This window comes from Dipodomys merriami, unplaced genomic scaffold, assembly GCF_024711535.1.
Source record: "Dipodomys merriami isolate MVZ:Mamm:240054 unplaced genomic scaffold, mDipMer1.0.p SCAF_1377, whole genome shotgun sequence".
NCBI lineage: Eukaryota > Metazoa > Chordata > Mammalia > Rodentia > Heteromyidae > Dipodomys > Dipodomys merriami.
The window spans coordinates 124695-138858 of NW_027202690.1; the positions used below are offsets into that span (position 1 = coordinate 124695).

Consider the following 14164-nt stretch of genomic DNA (forward strand, 5'->3'; position numbering starts at 1 on the left):
CTTTGTTTCCCCTTCCCATCCCTTCACATCCCCCTTTCCCCCAATCCTCCCCTCCCCCTCCCCACCGAAGTTGTAAAGTTCGTTTTCGACATGACAACTTGTACTTCTCATTGTCGCAATGGGTCCACCTGTATCCTCGTTTAAATGACTTGTTTTTCCCTTTCCCCTCCACAAATTATACCGACATCAAATACAGTGAAAGTAGGGGTTATAAAATGGGGGAGGGACATAGAAAGCAACAAAGAAATAATCTTATAAATGCGTTAGAAACAATCGCATGAAAGAAAACATTTGAATACATATCTTAGGGTTTATTTCCCTAACATTACCTCATCTGACTTTTTCTGCTTGACTCAGACATATACTAGATATTGCAAATAAGGGGAACCATGGGACCTATGTTTCTTTGGGCTTGGCTTACTTCACTTAATATAATTTTCAACTTGGAAATTTTATTATTTTACTTTGTGAAGACAAGGCCTTACACACATGGAAATGAGAAACTAATTCGTAAGTGTACAATTAAACAGACACAGTTTGTATGCAAGTGTACACAGATGTATTAACTGAAGTATGGTATTTGCAGGGGAGAATTCGGATGGTAAAATTCCTCAGGAAAACAAACTCATAGTCCAATGAAATGAATACCAGGAAACTGGCACTTTAAAGGTATGAGTAGGTCAAGGGGAGGGAGGGTGGATGAATGAAGAGAGGAAGGCAACCATAATACTTAACATGTATCCTGTGAAACCAAGAATTGAGAACAGGGCTGGTTTTGGGAGAGTTGGGAGAGAATGATGAAGGGGTGGCATGATCAAGGTGCATTGTATTTATAAACTGATGTGTGCCACCACTGATAACAAAACCACAATATAAAAGGGGCAGCGAACACTGGGAGACATTGGCATAGGTGAGAATTACCTGCCTGACCACTGATAGAACCACACAGGCACTTCAATGGGGAAAGCCATTTCACAGAAATCATCTCAGGGAGACAGTGAATGTTTTGTCTTTATGAGGTATGCAATATTTGGATGTCATAGAAAGGAAGGATTCGAGGCACGAGCAGGGGTGGTGGGGGAGGAATATGCCCGGTCCCTTCCTGTGCTGGTGAGGTGCAGTGGGACAGTAGGGTTGCGGTGGAGGCGTGGGGAGAGGAGGCTAGAGGAGACCTTGAATGTCACATTGAGGATGGGTTTTGTGCTGCAGCAGCAGAGGACTGTCAGGAGCACAGAGGGAAGATTTCCTCGGTGGTGCTGTGGAGGCAGAGACAGGAACCATAATACTAATTAGGCATTCATTGCTAATACGCTCATAGGAGTGGTGGCCAAGAGTAGGATGTGAGAGATGTGGAAAGTCAGTATGAAAGCACAGCTGAGTTACTCAAAGACAAATTTCCAAGTGGGTAATGAGAAAAGGAGAAACTCTCTGACACAAAAATAGAACAAGGTGAAGGAATTTGGTGGGGGCGGGTGGTTAAGAAGGTGCCTATTTTGAGATAACAAACTTGCTTCTGGATGTAATGAGTTTTGATGTGCTGTTAGAATGTGACGTGTAGATGTCCACATATAAAATTGCCAAGTGCAGATATCTGAATTCTGATGATGTGAAGCCCTGGAGTGCCAACGTGAACCGTGAAACCAAGAGCTTCTGAAAAATTCAGGCCCCAAACGCTTTGAGATGTCAAACCTCAACCCGTCACTAAATTATTCACATTTGATTTTGTTCTCATAATGAACAGAGCAAAGAATCCGTTTTTTTCTCACAGATTTTTTTTGAAGTTGGCAAAAATAATGGATTTTAAAGAAGTCATCAATGATCACTGAACTTACTTGGTAGATTCTTTTTTTCTTTTTGGTGAGGAATGACTCACATACTAGAAAGTATAAAATCCAATGGCAAATATACACATGAGTCCCCCTATACGTACCACTCCCATCAGGAAATGGAACGCTTCCAGCACTCCAAAAAGTGCCTCATAAGTTAAGGTCTCTCCAAGATGCTACCTTCCAGAATGACTACCACTTTGAACAATATCCACTTAAGTTATTTTTATGCCTACAGCTCTGTATGAATTGAATCATACAATGATATATCACATACTATATATGATCTTGTATCTGTGGTAATATATATCTTTCTTTGGTTAAGATGCATTTTTCTAGTATAGTTCATGGAAACAAATCTGGAGACGTGGATGTAATTTACACTTATTGAGGAACCATGCCACCCTAGTACACTAGGCCATCGGCCGCACATAGGGACTTTGTCTGCATTGGTGTACACACACACACACACACACCACACAGACAGGCTGAAGCACACACACACACACACACACACACACACACACACACACACACACACACACCCCACACAGACATAGGCTGAAGGCCCCTAGATGAGGTCATGGCAGACTCAGGCACTGGTTATGGCCCAGGTTTTACCCTCTTTTCTCAAGAGTGGGGGGAAGACTCTTACAACTCTCATGTGATCGTCTTAGGTCAAATGAATATTTTTATTTTACCCCCACTCTTGCTGTAGGGACAGGAAAGTTGTTTAGCCTTTGCAAACTGATTTTTTTATCTAAGTGCTGAAAAGTTAGTTTGCTCTTATAATAGCATAAATAAACACTCTTGGAGCGAGAGCTCAGTTTTATTCTTCCCTCTTCAGCAAAGCATTAAAAACAAAATCACCTCCATTCTAAACACAGAAACCTAGAATTACAGGAAGGACATCTCATTTATTTAATAGTGGTAAGGAAAATACTTTATGGAACAAGGACCAAGGACCTTAGATAAGGGGACTAGAGCCACAGCTTCCTGCAGCTGTGCAATGAGTTACAGGCAGGGAGGGAGAGGTGGAAGCCTTGCAATTATGTGCACAGAAACACCTTTCAGTAATCCAGGAGCTCAGGGCTGCCCAGCATGCTTTGTATTAGAGGCTGGGGACACCATATTTCTTTGTATCCTTAGAGTTTCTGTTGCCTTCTGAAACTGATACAACACAAATTGTTTGTGTGTGCGTGTATGTATGAAAGAGGAAGCACTTTAGTTCAAATGAGCACTTAATATTCGTAATTTGATCTAATTTTAATAAATTATATATGGGAAATACTGAATGGGCCACAAAATATTTTATTATTACTATTTTTTAAAATAAAATGTTTTTCTCCATTTCTTCTGTCCCACCTTCAATTTTTTGTTGCTTTTTTTTCTTATGAGCAAGAATTATATCTGCTCATATTCTCAAAAATTTATCTGCTTTAAAATGTTGAGAACATCAGGTCTCCTGTCAGTAAGCAGACAGGAGAAGTTAGGGAGAAGAGCATTGTTTGGAAAAGAAAACTTAGTCATCCTGTCACCTGAATGCATATTTGTGTACTGCTTAGATATTGCTGCTCCAAGTGATTCTGAACAGCTATTCAAAGGGTGCATTGGTATGTGACATTTCAGAGGGAGATGAAGCTTCAGTCCACAAAAGGACATATATTAATTGGGGATTTTACTTTATTTTGGCACAGAGTTTTAAAAAAAAAATCACCTGGATGGATTTTAAGATATAGACAACGTTTCAGATCTGGTTTTGGAAGCCTGATTGAGAAAGTTCTTTCTCCCCAGCATTTAGGACAGCATGTTCTCTCTAAAGAAAGCTGTCTATTTTTCTTTTCTTTGATGGACCTTCAGTTTAGAACAGACACAAAGCTGGGAACACAACCCAAGGCAGAAAAAATTCACTCCTATGTACTGTTGGTCAGGTTGACTGTAGGACACAACCTCAAAGGTTATGGATCGGTGGTGGAGCCTTGTCCCTGCGTGAGCATGTTTTCTGGACTTTGGCTGGAGCTGAATTCCTGACTTCTGAAAGGAGGGATGGGTCTGGGTTTCTAGCGGGAACAGCCAATGGGAAGGAAGTAATATTCATTAAGAGTGTCTCAGGCAGGCCACACCAGTAAGGCATGCTGTTAACACACCCTCCTGCACACTGTTCGCCTGTGTTTGAAATCCTTCCAGGATACTGGGGTTACTTTTTTTTTCCAACCAGGAAGAATACATGATTGGATTCTTCTTTTTATCCCTTCCTTCCTTCCTTCCTCGCTTCCCTCCCTCCCTCCCTCCCTCACCCATCTCCCCCTCCCCCTGCTGCCCTCCTCTGGAGCTCTTCTTTCCAGCAGGAGCTTGAGAATAAGATTATTATCCAATCAACTCAACAGCAGCCCATGTCAGTGTCCACATGTGCATCTGAGACGAGAAGAGATTCATTTGTGACCTGGAAACTGAAGTCTGCTTAGGTCTGTAAATATGAATAAAGCCCATTCTCCTTAATGATGAAGGTAATCTCCAGTAATTTAATTGTCTTTCTTAACTAGTGGGGATAACCCATTTCTCTCCACCCCCCCCTCCTCTCACACAAAAACTATGCTTCTCATAGAGTGATCTTTACAAACACAGGGGAAATATGTCTTTTGGTTAATTGCATTTGAAGGAGCTTCCCCCCCCCTTTTTTTCTTTTTTGTATGAGATACTCTTCTTTCTCCACCACAAATTATGTGTTTTTCTAATAAATATTGTGGTGAGCTGCTTGGGCTCTTATGGGCTAACTGTGGAAGTGGTTGGTGTGTGTGGGATGTACTCCTGGCTTGGGTTAGCTTTGGTGAAAGTTGCTGCTTTGTTTGCTGCTACAGATGAAAGGCAGTTTCTTTCTGTTGCCGTTGTTTGTGGAACTTTGGTGGACCTGGAATGGATTGTGAGACCCCCCTGCCAGCCCATCCCCTGTGAGCACAGAGCCGTTGTCTCTTTCCATGTGTCATGTGCATTTTCCAAAACATTCAGCCGTGCCTCTAAGAAAGAAGTACAGCTTCTTAAGATGGCCTAGGAATGGAGCTGTTTTCTTTTCAATATGGTTTTGGAAAGAAATTATAGATGGAAGGTAGAAATCAAGTTGTACAGAAGGACTTAAGTGTAAGCCAGGAATGCAAAGATTAGACTCACTGGTTTAGTTAGGGCAAATAACTTCACTTTGAATTATTTTCTTCTTTTGAGTGAAAAAAAAAGTAGATCTGTGTTGAAAGCAGTGTCTGAGGAGACCAGCTTATAACACACAGCAATTGCAGAGACAAGTTAGGTGACACCAAGAACAAGTGTGTCTAGGCAGTCCCTTTAAAAATACCCCAACCGAGGTTATGAAACCACACAGCTTCTTTGAGGAATAACGCATCCAGGGCTAAAGCAGCCTAATTTTATTCAAGGATTTGAAGAGTAAAAAGGGATTTGGTTCTTTAAAAAAAGGAAAAAAGAACAGCCGAGTGAGGATTATTGATCAGTGAGGGATTAAACATTTGCTGGAATACAAAGCATCAGGAATTATCAACATGGACATCACAGTGGCCGGCCATTCAGCACTTGGAAATGCAAACAGCCCAGTTTCCCACTGATCCAATGGCAGCAGCCTGGAGCTCTTGATTCCCTGTGTGTCTACCTTTGTACTCCCTGCCCCTGGACAGGGATGAGGAGATGGGTTAGGGGTGAAAGGAAACTAATCTTGCTCTTTTAACTTCTGTCTGTCTGTCCCTCTTGAGCAGGCCAAGCAGAGACCAGAGAGGGAAAGCACTGGGGAGCCTAGGAGAGGTCCTGAGGTCCAGAGAGGATCAGGAGATCTATCGGGAAACCTCAACTACCACTTCCTCCTGTTGCCAGGGCTGTGGTCCTGTCTGCTTGCCGGCCCGCACCTGCCTCTGTGGTTCACAAGGAAAAGGCACTTGGCACTTGTACAGCCGGCCCGAGGGAGTAGTGCTGAGGCCATCCCGCCCTTTCTGGTTTTGTCTTTTTCTTCCCCCGTCAGGTGTCACTGGCTTTGAACCATGTAATTGCATCAATAAGCCATCTCTGGGATGAGCGGTGTGTGTGTGTGTGTGTGTGTGTGTGTGTGTGTGTGTGTGTGTGTGTGTGTGTGTGTGTGTGTGTCTGTGTGTGTCTGTGTGTGTCTGTGTGTGTCTGTGTGTGTGTTCTACTGGCAGCCTGGCTCTGCCACCCTGCCTCCTGGAAGGGTTTGCAGGACTGAGGACATTGGTTTGGATCCTGAGGCTGATTTTTATCACCTCTGCATAAGGCTTAGCCTGTGAGGAGGGAAAGTGAGAGGGAGGGAAGAGGAAGTCTGACTTTGCACTTTCAAGAGCATGTGTGATTTTCCAGGATGTACATAATATACATTGAAGCATCTGTGTTGTGGGCTCCCAGAGATTTGCCTGTTCTCAGTGCCGATTCTTTGTGCACCCTGCATACATCCCACCTTTTGGACTGGGGGAGGCAGTGGAGGATGTTGTATAAGAGGACCAGTGTCCTGACCCACGTGCTGACTGGGTTAAAACAGGTGCACAGATACTTCAAGCTCCAGCCCACGTCTCTACCTACCCCTGGGCAGGAAGAGCCTAGGGTCACCGTCTGCCTCTTGGAGACTCAGTTTCCCCATCCACTGGGAAGTTTTTGATAAAGGCCTTTATTTTGGGTGCCACATTCTCATGCTGAGTCTCCTATTGCCTTCTGTTGTCAACTTGAGGAGCCTTTGAAACTTTGGGGGAGACGTTCCCATCTTTTTCTTCCTTCTTCTTTTCCATACATTGGACTGTGTTGCTATTTTCAGGCCACAAGTGATGAGACTGAAATGTAAGTGTCTTGATGTGCCAGGTGGGGACATCAGGCCACCTGGCTCAAAACCTGGAATTCTAGGACATGTTAACTGTCTGAACCACAGAGGTAGAGAGAGCACACACAGGGCCACACTCCCTGACCCGTGAATGTCACAGATGTGGCCGGGCCAGGCCTTGAGACCATGTCAACCCTGGTCCAGAGGAGAAAGGACACACTCCACCCACAGCTCTTTTTAGGGAGCTGGGATTGAGTTCCATCTGTAGAATCGCAAAGTGTTTCTGGGTTCGGAGCCACTCTTTCTCAGACGTCAAGTAAACACACACAAGGTTGCAATGAGGGTTATGCAAGCCTGTATGCTGGGGTTTGACTCAGGACAAGCCCTAAAATGAGCACATTTTGCTCATTTTTGCTGTTCAAAATTTTGGTGATCCTAGGGTTTAAACTCAGAGCCTTGCACTTGTTATACAGATGCTTTGCCACTTGAACCTTGCCTCTAGGTTCCTTTGCTTTCTGCCAATGTTGTATGACTGTGTCTGAATCCACCTCCTCTAGGTTCACCGGTGATGTGGGACTCCCGGGCCCATGTCACCGCACTGTTTTTCTCCCCCAGAAACAGTGTCTTGTGGACCTTTCTGCCCGGTCTGTCCTAGAACCTTGATCCTTCTAATGTCAGCCTGCTAAGTAGCTGAGATGATAGGTGCCAGCCACCAGCATGTAGCTGAGGATGTATTGTCCCTCTGTGATCCTACTGAGCCCAAACCTTAGATGCACCCAGTGATTGTGTTGGCGAATTGACATCATCGGATGAGCAGCATATATGGCTTATTTATTGACAGTCGAGGTCCAAGCCCTGACTAGGCCCAAAGCCTTAGCCTCACTCTTGGTCCATGGAGATGGAAGACTATCCAGGCAGATGTGTCTCAAAACAGCAATGCTGCTGAGTTTGGTGTGTGTGGTTGTTTGGGGTGTGTGTGGTTGGGGTATGTGTGGTTGTTTGGGGTGTGTGTAGTTGTTTGGGAAGTGTGTGGTTTGGGATGTGTGTGGTTGTTTGGGGTGTGTGTGGTTGTTTGGGATGTGTGTAGTTGTTTGGGATGTGTGTGGTTGTTTGGGATGTTTATGATTGTTTGGGGTGTGTGTGTGTGGTTGTTTGGTGTGTGTGTGTGGTTGTTTGCGGGAGTGTGGTTTGGTTTCCTGCTCATCAGCCTTGGTGGGTGCCATCTTCTCCCCTCCCCATAGGATGCTCTCTGCTCACAGTGGTGTGACCTGTACCCCTCTCTATTCTCAGTGTTTAACCTGTACCTCCTCTCTGCTCTTGGTATGACTCTATCCCCTCTCTGCTCTTGGTAGTGTGACTTGTATCCCTTCTCTGTTTTTGGTGTGACCTGTACCCCCTCTCTGCTCTTGGTGTGACCTGTACCCCAGGGCTAATTTAGGACATTGGGATTTAGAATGCAGTTGGAGATGGGAAGGAGAGGGGACTGGAGAGGGAGGCTGGGAGAAGAGTTCTGGTCCCACACCTGCTCGCTGCTCCTCAGGACACCTCTGTGCACTCCACAGGGCCACTGTGAAGCCTGATGGGGAGGAGCTCTATTCTGGCTGTCCAGGGCCCCGCGGAAGGAAAAGCAAGGGAGGAACGCGCTTGAAAATAACATCGTGACTGTTCATGGGGTAGAGTTCTGCTTTTGCCAGCTTCATTTTTAATGAAAGGATGGAAATGTCCAGAGGGTGACTAATGGAGTTGCATTGTCCTCTTCTTATTGGAGTTTCAACAGCAGGGCATCCAAGCTCACTCTCTGAGACTGCATTCACGCCAATGTGCAATATGAAATGGAGTTCCTTCCGCATTCACCTCTCTCTAGTCCTGGGCCTGGAGCAGCAACTTAGTCTTCACCTGGTCTGATTTGATGGAATGATTCTCCAGCGCCCACTCCTTTTCTTATGTTGACAGTGGTAGTGGTGGGGGGGAACACAAATTTACATGACAAAGGACATAGTTCACCTTTTTCACCTGGGAAGTACTTGTGTTTGTTTTCTGGGTAGATAAACTACATTTAAATGGCATGATGGATTAAATAAAGTGTTATCTTTATTTCCTTACCATTGTTAAGGACTAAGTACTTCTGGGTTTTCTTTTTCTTTTTTCTTTTTTACTATCTGGCAGCAAAAATGCCAGCTCAAGTAGAAGTGTGGTTCAAGTGGTAAAATGCCAGCTTTGGAAGAAAACACTAAGGAAGAGCATGAGGCCACCAGATTGAAGTCTAGGCTTCCAGTCCCAGAGGCAGGCTGTGAGTCACAGCCCATTGGGGTCACCCAGCCCAGCACTGCGTAACAGACAGTGAAAGGGTCAGGACATGACTGCCATCATTTTGTTTTTCTTTGCATGCTAGGCTTTGAAGTCAGGGCCATGCCCTTACTAGACAGAAGTTATATCATCTGAGCAATGCCTCCGGCCCTTTTTGCTTTATTGATTTTTCAAATACGGCTTCCAGGCTGACCCATCAGCACCTCTCATGCATACTTGGATCATTAATGTCAGCTGCCCATGGCACTCATTCTCCCTCCCCCCCCCCCCAACTCCTTGGAGTCCTGCTGGAGGCTCACGGCAGACACATCCTCATGACTGCTGTAAATGGAAGGGACCCTGGTCATCAGCAAATGGCAGTGTGAGGCCAAGCAAGGTCAGAACTGGTCAGGAATCAGGACTGGTAATGACTCTGTGCTTAGGGGCAGGCATAGCTCCTGATGAGTGGGTGGAGGACTGGACTATGTAGCTTCAGTCTATCTGTTTTCAGGCAGTGACTATCATAGACACATTTGGATTTTGTGAGGTTTTTGAGCAGTGAGGATGGAAATCAGCTTGAGGCACAGCTGTGGACAGGTTGGTTGGTCCGTCCCATGTGCCTGGGACACCTTAGCTTGCTTTGGCACCTAGGTAACAAGTTGCCCTTATGACGTAAGTTTATGATTTTCTCAAGTAGAGACTATATTAAACTCCACGAAGGCACAAGGCTTGACTTGTTCTGGCCACAACTAGTTCCTCCTATTGTCTCCAGACAGAGCAGCAGCTCCACAAATAAGGGATTGGAGGGGGGCATGGGGAACGAGAAGGAAGGGGTGGCGTCGCCCAGGAAGCATTGTACTTGTAACCTGACTTCTGGAATTGTTACCCTGGGTGCAACCCCATCAAAATACTAATAAAAAAGTCATGTTTTCTTATTTGTTATGAACAAATAAGAAAAATAATTTTAAACAACCACACTCTATAACCCATAGATAATTACTTCTATTTTTGTTTTTAAGAAACAATCATTGTTGGAGAGTTTTCTTTGAAATACAAAAACTCTTCTTGGAAGCTTATCTGTGTATTAGACAACAGAGCCCCTAAGTTTGAGTTTGCAAAGACTTGGAAATGGAGACTTTCAGGATGATTGCACTCCTCCCGCGCAGTGTGTTTCCATACCCATGCATTCCCACAAAAATTTCCTCCAGTCATTTTTGGCACTCTAATCTTTGCTACCTAGTTTAGAAAACAAAAGTTGGGGAAAGTCATGTGAAGTGAAAGTTGTGCTTTTCTGTATATGGTTAAAGAAATCTTCCTTTGGGAACTGCCTACATTTCTTTGCTGTTTTCGGCAAGTTCTCCTGGCTCTTGCTGCTCTCTTTCTTCCTTAGAGGATTCTGTAAGGTCTATCCATCATCCAGTTACCAAAATGCACCTCACTGGAGAAGGAAAAATAGTTGGCGTAGCTGAGTGTTTGAAAGGAAATAGGAGAAAAGACATGCCTCCACACATCGAACCATCTCTGATGCGCTTTTGGAAATTCATAATGACAGATGGGTTGGGGAGAAGGAGACACACTCCACAGTGGGCTTCCTTTCAGATCCAGAGCTCCTTCCAAGGTGTTCTGAGCTATTCTTAGCAACTGGGGCTCCACACATTCACCCCGCCCCCCCCCAGAAGAGAAGACTGCTTGAGGAAGCTTTATTGCTTAGCATTTTGCTCCAAACAAAAGCCAAACCAGGCAATGCAGGAATAGATGTGGAGAAATCTAGACGTCTATTTCATAGAACTTGAAGGACCAAGGCACCTGACTTCTCAGGACCTGTGCTTCTTCAGTCCTCTGATAGGAGTGAGAAGTTCTTTCTCACTCATCAATTCTTTCAGAATTCTCTGAAAGAAGTGATGAAAATATTCGTAGGGAATGGTGGAGATAGGAAGGTTCCATAGTCCCTATCTTTTGGACACTTGCAGTGTGGAACTCATTGAAATTGTTTTCCCCTTCTCTTGTTTATTCAACTCGACCTATCGTTGGTTGATGGCTCAGATTATCTCCCTTCCCCCCCCAACCCCCAGTGTAGTAATGCATTTCAGGGTAATGCAGAATTTCAATTTGGGGTGTAGAATGACATGGTTTGATCATGTGTTACAGAGTTGAAGTTCTGAGACCCCCCCTCCCCCATGGAGTTAGGAACTTTGCGCCATGTAGTCACTCTAAGAGCACCTGTGGATTCTTTCCTAGGCTCTCATACTTAGCCACGGACCATGAGCTTGAACTCTGCCTCTGATGGGCACCAGTTGAGTGTCCATTTTCACCATGAACATATTTGTGTGGACAGGACCTTCTGTTTGGGGGGGGGCATACCGTGGTGGCTGTGGCAAGACAGAGAAAATGCCTACGTCTGTAAAGGTGTACCTAAGCTGAATCCACAGACTTCTATTCCCAGAACGGCCTCAACTGGTGATTTTCCAGATCTGAGTACCCTGAGTACCAAGGATTATAGGCACCAGTCATGGATTCCTGGCATGATGCCTAAATATTGCAGCGGATGCAAGGAGTTTGAGAAGTGGCGACTGCCTTACAGGGGGTTGCGAACTCCATAGGGACCACAAATGCCTTTGGGAGGGAAGAGAAGGAGGGAAAACCCTAGGATGTCTTTTAATTTAGTATACTTACTGGAGATACCAGGAACCACTGGAAGTACAGAAACTTAAGCTTTTGACCTTATTTCTCTGGCCAGAGACTATTCATTGAATTTGCAGCCCCTTATTCTGTTGCAGATGTCAAATCAGAAGCCATCTATCCACCACAGGCAGCTTTATTAGATGATCAAATTGGTTATGGAAGTGCCCTGCCCACCTGCACTGGCCTCTTTCCCTTACCCAGCTAAGGACTCCTTGCAGACACACCCTCATGGCACTTTGCCTGCTGTGATCTCAACTCCTTTCCAAATGCTTGCCTCGGCAGCTTCCCCTCCATCGTGCCTGTGCCTCTCGGACTGGGTTCCCATGATGGTTGGATATTGAGCTGCTTGTTAGAGGAGGAAACAAGGGCTGTTGTGTACAATGGCAGGCCTGAACTGGCCCTGAGGCAGGGCAGACGCTCTCCCAGGTGGGACTTGTCAGGGCACAGGGCAGGCATCCTGCCACTGGGCCCTGGGTCACTGTGGTGAGCAGCGGTCACACTGGAACTTCTCTCTCTCAGAGAACAACAGGTTATATCTGACCAGATTGTCTTCTCTAGGGAATCTGTTTCTCCACCAACCTCCTGGGGGATGCCTGGGGCTTGAGTCCATGGCAGGCTTCACTCCTGTCCAGAACTTTTCATTACAGAAGTTTCAACCACTCAGCCAACCCCCCTGCCCTTTGCTGCATTCCCTTCTCTGATTCTGTGGCTTACACTCTTCATTTTCTATGAATTGTGAGTTTCCCTTCTGGCTATCCTTGGTTCCTTCCCTTTAGTTTGATTGTGAATAGGCTCCTACTTTGCTTCTAGAAACTTCTTTCCTTCTACCTCTCATTTGGGGGATACTTTACTTCTTTTGGGGGATTCAAGAGTGTTTATGAATTGTTTCTTAAGTGGGCAAACTGCACATACTCTTTAGAGCAGTTTGTGTGTGGGGGGTGTGCGTAGTGCAGTTTGTGTGTGGAGGGGTGTGCGTACGTGCACATATGTGCTTCAACACAATTTCAGAAGAGAGGTTCGGCTCCTGATTTCCTGATTCAGAGAATGAGGTACAGAAGATTCAACCCTGAGTAGTGAACAGGGGAGGGCCAGGCGGCCTGAGCTCCAGACATTGTTCTCTGTACATCACCATCTTATGTGACAATGGGACAAGTCTCAGTGTCAGAGCAGCAAAAGTACTGAGTTGAAACATTCAACCGTGGAAATCTTTTACAGATTATGCCCTCATGAAACGATGTATTTGGCAGGAGTTTGGAGTAACAAATGTATGAATTTATTGTAGGAATGTATTAGATCAGTTCTCTTCTCCTCCATCCTGAGGCTTTGTGATGGTTGCTGACTGGTTCACTTGCAGGAGTTTTCCTGTTCATAGCTCATGAGCAAAATGAGGGTGAGAAATTGCACAGAGGAAACTGATTATTGACAATGATTTGGGCTCTTCTGTTCCCTCTATCTGATAGTGCCAGCGACTTCTTAACTGGCATGGACTGTTTGCTGTAAGATAGTTTCCTCTTTTCACACAAACTCACAAACTGGTGAACTGTCATACTGTGTCTTTTCAGTACTATCCAAATGTAAGGCTGGCTGACAGCTAGTTTGTTGACTCCTAGAAGATAATAGCAATTGTCTCCGAACAGATTTGTTTCAAAGATTCATTACCTGAGTTCTGGAACCACTTGTGAGGTGAAAGATCTCTATCAAGATGGGAGGGAAGGCCACCATGTTGGGTGCAGCCTGCAGGGAGTAGACTCAGCCATTCTATTTGTACACCCTACATCTCTTTGTGGCTGTGGAGGACCAAAACTTTGAATGAACTTTCACTATTTGCTGCAAAGTGTCCCAGGCATTTCATATCTTACTTGCTGAATGGCTTTGAATGGTCAATGCAATCTTAGGTATACCCATGGGAACTCAGATAAGCTATACAGGGAATTGTATTTAATCAAAGACTTCAAACAATAGAAATTAAGAGGCAATGGTGTGTTTGTATATTTAGGTTTCACTCTAAAAAAAATAAAACCAAACTGAACAAAAACTGATCTCAGTGTTTAAGAGGAAAATCTGTTTTTAACAACTTCAACAAAGGTTGATCCCCCCCATCTTAAAAAGCCCCATCAAACTAACTTCTTAATAATTTATTAACCAATGAGGAAATAATGAGGACTACAATTCCTTTGAATTGTATAAACCTGTATAAAAGATAGATCAAAATGACAGTCCAAGATAAATGAATGTTGTACTGATCTATTGAACTCTTCTAAAATACTCAGGTAGAAAAGAAGTCTAGATCCAGGCTACCTACTTGAAAAATAAAAAGACCAGCTCTTGTTGGTTCCAGTTGAGGATGTGGATGGTATGCTTTAGGTTCAGGAGGAAGGTCAATCAGCTAAATATGTCAGAACCCCTGGAGCAGAGGGAGAGCTGTGTGGACAGGCCTTGGGTTTGACCTCAGAGCCTCACCCAGGGTAAGCTGGCCACCACCACGTGGCAGGTGCTCATCACAGCCTTATCTTTTGTGTTTTGAATCTGCTTTTTGTCTTGTCATGGTCTGATG

At 44.8% G+C, this 14164-nt stretch overlaps 1 long non-coding RNA gene across 2 annotated transcripts; it reads left to right on the top strand.

The window, feature by feature from the left end:
* Window positions 1–358: 358 nt before the first annotated feature.
* Window positions 359–8856, top strand: LOC138825531 (uncharacterized). 2 transcript variants are annotated; one of them, XR_011371425.1, is made up of 4 exons: window positions 359–669; window positions 4175–4291; window positions 8205–8315; window positions 8411–8856. It is a non-coding gene; the product is annotated as an uncharacterized lncRNA (long non-coding RNA). The 2 variants fall into 2 exon arrangements; XR_011371424.1 differs by having other exon boundaries at window positions 8423–8856.
* Window positions 8857–14164: the final 5308 nt, after the last annotated feature.